We start from the raw sequence: 7,825 nt of genomic DNA, 5'->3' as shown, positions 1-7,825 counted from the left end.
GCAGAAGCAATAATGCAGAGACTCGAACAAACAGCCCTTTCGATGATCCAATCCAAACTTTGGGTCCCCTACAGCAATGACACTTTTGTCATCAAAAAATGAAACAAATTAGAGGAAACCTACAACACCATCAACAATATCCTGACTGGCATAAAATTCACAAAAGAGGAGAACAACAACAAAGTGCCATTTCTACATGTCACAGTAGAGTGAACAGTCAATGGTAAATTCAAAACAGCGTCGACAGGAAAACAACGCACGCGAACCAAGAAATTAACGACAGAAGCAATCATCCCTACACATGCAAACAAATCTGAATCAGGACACTATTTCAACGAGCCATGGCACACAGCTGCACCGAGGAACGACGAAGATCAACAAATAGACGAGCCGAGTATTTTAGAAGCACGGGCAACCTAGGTAACCCCGGAAAGCTGCTTCCCTGACCGGGAATCGAACGCGGGCCACGGCGGTGAAAGCACCGAACCCTAACCACTAGACCACCAGGGAGACACAAGCAAATGCTGACAGCTCTACCAAAAGTTTCTTCCCTGCCCGGAAATCAAATCTGGGCCACGGTCGTGAGAAGGCGTTCACCTGTGTATCCAACAATGTCATTTCTTGTATCCATTGCTCCTGATGCGGTCTCCTCTACATTGGGGAGACTGGAGACTCCTCGCAGAGCCAAGTCACAGCGCTTGAGGGAACATCTCCAGGACACCCGCACCAATCAACCTCATCGCCCTCTGGCCCAGCAGTTCAAACCCCCTCCCACTCTGCCGAGGACATGCAGGTCCTGGGCATCCTCCATCGCCGCTCCATCACCACCCGATGCCTGGGGGATGAACGCCTCATCTTCTGCTTCAGATAAAGTCAACCACAAGCCATCAATGCAGACTTCTACTGTTTCCTCATTTCCCCTTCCCCCCTCCTTACCTCAGTTCCAACCTTCCAGCTCAGCGCTGTCCTTATGAACTGTCCGATCTGCCAATCTCCCTTCTCACCTATCCGCTCCACCCTACTCTCTGACCTGTCACCTCCATCCCCACCCCCATTCACCTATTGTACTCTTTGCTACCTTTGGCCCAGCAACACCCGATTTATCTTTCCACCCTGGAGGCGTCCTGCCTTAATTCCTGATGAAGGCCTTTTACCCGAAACGTCGATTTTACTACTCCTCGGAAGCTGTCTGACCTGCTGTACTTTTCCAGCACCACTCTGATCTAAACTCTGGTTTCCAGCATCTGCAGTCCTCACTTTTGACTCACCAATAAACTCAGTGTGACGATTTCACATCAACAAACTGACACAAGCAGACACAACGTCGACAGAAACACTAGCACATTACTTTACATTAAAGACATCTGTGAAATGATTTCAAGACAACTCAATCCTCTCAGCATCATGGTTGCCCACAAACCTACCAACACACTTAAACAGCGGCTAATGAACCTGAAACACCCGATACAAACAACCAGCGAACGAATGTTATTTAAAAAATACCATACAAGGAAATATATACATGAACTCTGCCGCACAGTTCTCTGAGGCAAGAAATGCTGGGATGAGATAATGAAGATTATTTCAGCCAAGACGAATCGGCACTGACTGGACAGCCATTTAGAATCAACGCTGTCAGCCCAGGATGGAAGACCCGAAGGGATGAACAGTTTTCTTATTTCCTGAAGATTTACAAAGCTGAGACTGGGTTTTGGTGCTTGTTCCCTTTCCACTCCCAGGAGCCGCAGTGGTTGGGGCGGTGAGTTGGGGAAAGTGAAATGTGCCCGCGAGCAGCGTGTGGGGCTATTTCAGCTTCCCCTCCTCTGACAGCGCTATGACTTTACTCTGATGTTCTCAGGGACACTTCCCGACGCGAGACAGTGAAAAGAGTCTCGTTCCTGCAGATCAGCAATTCAAACCATATGCCGGCTTCAGGACAATGCGAAAGATTAATTGGGGTATGTGAAGAAGCTGTGAGCTGCATTTCAAACAGGTAGGTGGAGTCAGATGCGTCAACCATTGCGCCCCGTCACTGTGCGGACCTGACGCCGCCATGCTGCAGAGTTCTGACGTTAACACGGACATGCGCAGCAATGGGAACATTCACAAGAGGAACAGCCAAAGATAATCACCGTCACTGCTTCCCTTCCATAGTCCCAACTTTGTGAAGCACTATCTTTCACTGGCAAATAAAACACATTAATCCTCAGGTGCCGACTTCACTTCGATCACGACTTCACACCCCAAACTGTTCTCGTCTCATTTCCAAATACTTGGCTCAGAGCTTCCAAAACTGTTCTGTGGGTATCTGATTGTTCCACCCTGTCAGGCAGTGGGTTGCAGATTCCCGACCAGGCCCAATGTGATTGAAATATTTCAACTCCTCCACTGAGTTGCATCTTTAAAAAAATCGTGGAGCAATCTCCCTGTCCTTTTTACGACATTTCTCAACTGTAGTCGGCAGGGTTCACACCTGCGTGGGGAAAGCGCAATGGATTTCATCTCCATCGCACTCACCAATCGGCCCACCAATACAGAACCACACTGACAGCTTCATTTCCCAGGTCTCTCTGCCTGTGGAGCTGAGAAAGAGGGAATCATTGCAGATTTGATTGAATCCAATCACTTCGCAATATTCGAAATGGTTAAATATCTGCAAATGGCAGGTCTGGGTGTTTCATCACGAAAGATGACGTGGACCTAGTCAGCAGGTTACCACCCTGGGCGGGGAGCCCCACAGGATCTCTACGCCAACACGTTAACTGTTCGGCCACAACTACACGCCCAAAGTTGTGGTCTAAACTTTCTCATGGAATAGTTCTAACAGGAAAGGTGAGTATTGGGCTTGTCCTGTCCGCGCCATAACCCCAATGGTTCCTGCTCCCCTGGATTTGATCAGGACAGAGGAGGCTGATGGGAGATCGAATTGAACTAAACACATTGATAGAGATAGGGCGGGTGGGAAGGATCCATTCCCATGCGTAGAGAGATTAATAATCAGGACCGAAAATAAGGAGCCACTTCAAGAAATTTAGGGGTTCATTCAGCAAAGCTAATGTAGAACTGTTCATAGAAAATTGTGATGAAAGTCTCTCGAGTTATTTTGACGAGAAGTGTTGATGATGCTAATACAATCGATAGGATGAACGTAGATTGGTCAATGTATTTGGTGACAGTTCTGTTCTAGCCCGGTGAGCGAAACCTGGATCTGAAGGAGCATAAGGGACATTAACAGCATCGATCTGAAATTGGACACGTGACAAGGAACAGAGCCATCATTAACAGTTGGCTTTTGAACTGGAGAGGGTTTCTCGTGAAATTAGCTTGAGGCTTGAGGTATGCAAGGTCAAGATAATTTAGGTAAAACACGGAAACGCTATCCTCATTAGCAGACAGTGAAAGGATTACAAGACACAAATTAAACATTTTCGACAAGTGATACAGGGAACTGGGAAGATAAGTATTATAAACTGTGAACAGCAAAGTTCTGGAGCACAACACTTACATTCAAAGACCGAAAACATCCAGGTCCTGATTAATCAGATGGCATTATGGTGATTTTCTGCAAAACATCCACTTGCAATGTCCTACAAAAGGTTGACAAAACCCATCGCTGTCAGCCGAGGATAGAAAATCCGAAGGGATGAACGTTTGCTGATTTTCTGAAGATTCACAGAGCTTAGACGGGGTTTTGGTGATTGTTTCTTTTCCACTCCCAGGAGCCGCAGTGGTTGAGGCGTTGAGTTGGGGAGAATAAAATGTGCCCGTGAGCAGCGTGTGGGGCTATTTCAGCTTCCCCTCATCTGACTGCGCTGTGAGTTGACTCAGATGTTCTCAGGGACATTTACTGACGCGAGACAGTGAAAGGATTCTCATTCCCGCAGGTCGGGAATTCAAACCGTGTGCCGGCTTCAGGACAATGAGAAGATTAATTGGGGAGTGTGAAGAAGCTGTGAGCTGCATTTCAAACAGATAGGTGGAGTTTGGTGCGCCAGGCCCTGTGCGCATCTAACGCCACCATGCTGCAGATTTCTGACGTTAACACGGACATGCGCAGCAATGGGAACATTCACAATGTGAACAACCAAAGATAATCACCGTCACTGATTCCCTTCCACAGGCCCAACTTTGTGAAGCAGTATCTTTCACTGGCAAAGGAAACACCCTTGTCCTCAGGTGCCTGCTTCATTTCGATCACGATTTCAAGCACCTCACTGTTCTAGTCTCATTTCCAAACACTTTGCTCAGAGCCTCCAAAGAAGCTCTGAGGGTATCTGCTTGTTCCACCCGAACAGGCAGTGGGTTGCAGATTCCCACCAGTCCCAATTTGAGTGAAATATTTTTCCCCCTCCACTGATTTGAATCTTAAAGAAGAAGCCGGGAGCAAGCTCCCTTTCTTTTCGACGACATTTCTCATTTTGTACTCGGCAGGGTTCACACCTGCGTGGGGAAACCGCAATGGATTTCAAGTCGATCGCATTAACCACTCGGCCCACGAATACAGAACCACACTGACAGCTTGACTTCCCAGGTCTGCCTGCCTGTGGAGCTGAGAAAGAGTGAATCATCGCAGAGTTTGTTTGAATCCAATCACTTCACAGTGATTCGAAAGGGTTAAATATCTGCACATGGTGTGTGCAGATATTTAGGTGTTTCATCCGAAAAGATGAAATGAACTTTCAGTGAGAAATTGCAGGAGGAACTCAGCAGGTCAGGTAACAGCTGTGGAAAGTGAATCGGAGGCAACATTTCAGAATTTTGTTTTCTCCGACAGGTACTGTCAAACCTGCCGAGTTTCTCTTTTGGTCTCATCTTCTCAGCATACGCAGTCCCTTACGTGAGACAATCAGTCAATTCGATACCCCTTTTGGAGAAGATTTCCGTTTGGGGAACATTTTCCTGACTCCATTAAAAGCGCACAGCATCGAAGCCAAAGGAGAACAGCGAACACACCGCCCCTGGGAGGGCTCGAACCACCAACCTTTCGGTAAACAGCCGAACGCACTGACCAATTGCGCCACAGAGACAGGCGCTGACGGCTACACCATCGCCTCGTGATTTTATAATTCAGACTCCCCGTCTCGAATTACAATTGTCGTCTATCAGTTTTACTTTTCCATAATCAAGCCTGGGAGATGCATTCTGGAGATACCGGGGGCTGTCTGCAGACACATCCATGTCACGAGGAACTAGCTTTCTTACTCCGGGGCCGTCGCCCTTCGAGCCTTTCAGTTGTTTGGCTGTTCCCGAGTTCACTCATTGGCTCGGAGGCGAGAAAGGGTTTGAATTCCTGATGTGCAGGAACGACAATTCATTAAATGTCTCAGATCAATTCGTGTGCCGAGAACATCAGAGTCAACCTCCCGGCCTCTTCAACAAGGGGACGGTGTCTGGACTGTCGGACCGGTCATCTTTCATTCTCCTCCAAATCCACTTCCCAAAGAGTTTCTAAAGGTTCACAAAGCTGGAGACTGGGATTTCTGTTTTGCTTCATGAACATTTGAACATTTTTCCATTGCCTAACTGACAATATTTTGCCAAAATCTCTTCCCAATTGTACGCCTTGCCTCATGTCCAGGGATGAGGAATTTACATTCTGGGGAGACATTCCCAAGGTTGAGAATGTTCGCTTTGGAGCAAACAAGGATAACTGGAGATTTCCTGGGGCTGTTGGTCATGATGGGAGAAGAAGCGGTGGGAATGGGCAGATTAATGATCAGAAGAACCAATTGCCACTGACCAGAGTCAGTTACCAGAGGACAGGGATTGAAGTTCTTGAATGAAAAGCAGCACTTGTGCCTAATAAACACAGAGAATACTGCAGAAAGCCAACAGGTCGAGCAGCATCTGTGGAAAGGTAAACACAGCTGACGTTGTGAGTCTGATACGTTGTTTGTTCAGAACCCGAGTTTCCTGCATGGCAATCAATTCCCAGACATGAGAAAACGGGTCTTTATTGAGACGGGTTTTGTGAAGTTTGAGCGATAATGCAACCAACAGGAAGTTATTTAAAATCGCCAGTGAAAAAAGCATAGCGAGTAGGTTACCACCCTGGGCGGGGAGCCCCAAATGATCTCTACGCCAACACCTTAAGTGTTCGGCCACAACTACACGCCCAAAGTTGAGGTCTAAACTTTCTCATGGAATAGTTCTAACAGGAAAGGTGAGTATTGGGCTTGTCCTGTCCGCGCCATAGCCCCAACGTTTCCTGTTCCCCTGGATTTGATCAGGACAGAGGAGGCTGATGGGAGATCGAATTGAACTACACACATTGATGAGAGATAGAGCGGGTGGGAAGGATCCATTCCCATGCGGAGAGAGATTAATAATCAGGGCCGAAAATAAGGAGCCACTTCAAGAAATTTGGGGTTCATTCAGCAAAGCTAATGTATGACTGTTCACAGAAAATTGTGATGAAAGTCTCTCGAGTTATTTTGATGAGAAGTGTTGATGATGCTAATACAATCGATAGGATGAACGTAGATTGGTAAATGTATTTGGTGACAGTTCTGTTCTAGCCCTGTGAGCGAAACCTGGATCTGAAGGAGTAGAAGGGACATTAACAACATCGATCTGAAATTGGACACGTGACAAGGAACAGAGCCATCATGAACAGTTGGCTTTTGAACTGGAGAAGGTTTCTCGTGAAATTCGCTTGAGGCTTGAGGTATGCAAGGTCAAGATAATTTAGGTAAAACACGGAAACGCTATCCTCATTAGCAGACAGTGAAAGGATTACAAGACACAAATTAAACATTTTCGACAAGTGATACAGGGGACTGGGAAGATAAGTATTATAAACTGTGAACAGCAAAGTTCTGGAGCACAACACATACATTCAAAGACCGAAAACATCCAGGTCCTGATTAATCAGATTGCATTGTAGTGCATGTTTGCAAAACATCCACTTGCAATGTCCTACAAAAGAGTGACAAAACCCATCCCTGTCAGCCCAGGATAGAAAATCCGAAGGGATGAACGTTTGCTGATTTTCTGAAGATTCACAGAGCTTGGACTGGGTTTTGGTGATTGTTTCTTTTCCACTCCCAGGAGCCGCAGTGTTTGAGGCGTTGAGTTGGGGAGAATAAAATGTGCCCGTGAGCAGCATGTGGGGCTATTTCAGCTTCCCCTCATATGACTGCGCTGTGAGTTGACTCAGATGTTCTCAGGGACATTTACTGACGCGAGACAGTGAAAGGATTCTCATTCCCGCAGATCGGGAATTCAAACCGTATGCCGGCTACAGGACAATGAGAAAGATTAATTGGGGTGTGTGAAGAAGCTGTGAGCTGCATTTCAAACAGGGAGGTGGAGTCAGATGCATCATCCATTGGCCCCGGCCCTGTGCGTATCTCACGCCACCATGCTGCAGAGTTCTGACGTTAGCACGGACATGCGCAGCAATGGGTTCATTCACAAGGCGAACAACCAAAGATAATCACCGTCACTGATTCCCTTCCACAGGCCCAACTTGGTGAAGCAGTATCTTTCACTGGCAAAGGAAACACCCTTGTCCTCAGGTGCCTGCTTCATTTCGATCACGATTTCAAGCACCTCACTGTTCGAGTCTCATTTCCAAACACTTTGCTCATAGCCTCAAAAGAAGCTCTGCGGGTATCTGCTTGTTCCACCCGAACAGGCAGTGGGTTGCAGATTCCCACCAGTCCCAATTTGAGTGAAATATTTTTCCCCCTCCACTGATTTGAATCTTAAAGAAGAAGCCGGGGAGCAAGCTCCCTTTCTTTTCGACGACATTTCTCATTTTGTACTCGGCAGGGTTCACACCTGCGAGGGGAAACCGCAATGGATTTCATGTACATCGCAT

At 47.0% G+C, this 7,825-nt stretch overlaps 1 non-coding gene across 1 annotated transcript; it reads right to left on the bottom strand.

The window, feature by feature from the left end:
• Nucleotides 1-438: 438 nt before the first annotated feature.
• Nucleotides 439-510, bottom strand: trnae-uuc (transfer RNA glutamic acid (anticodon UUC)). Its single transcript has one exon. It is a non-coding gene; the product is annotated as a tRNA-Glu (tRNA).
• Between the last annotated feature and the right edge of the window lie 7,315 nt (nucleotides 511-7,825).

Source organism: Chiloscyllium punctatum, chromosome 36, assembly GCF_047496795.1.
Source record: "Chiloscyllium punctatum isolate Juve2018m chromosome 36, sChiPun1.3, whole genome shotgun sequence".
In the NCBI taxonomy this organism is placed as follows: Eukaryota; Metazoa; Chordata; class Chondrichthyes; order Orectolobiformes; family Hemiscylliidae; genus Chiloscyllium; species Chiloscyllium punctatum.
This window is presented reverse-complemented; position numbering and strand designations above follow the sequence as displayed.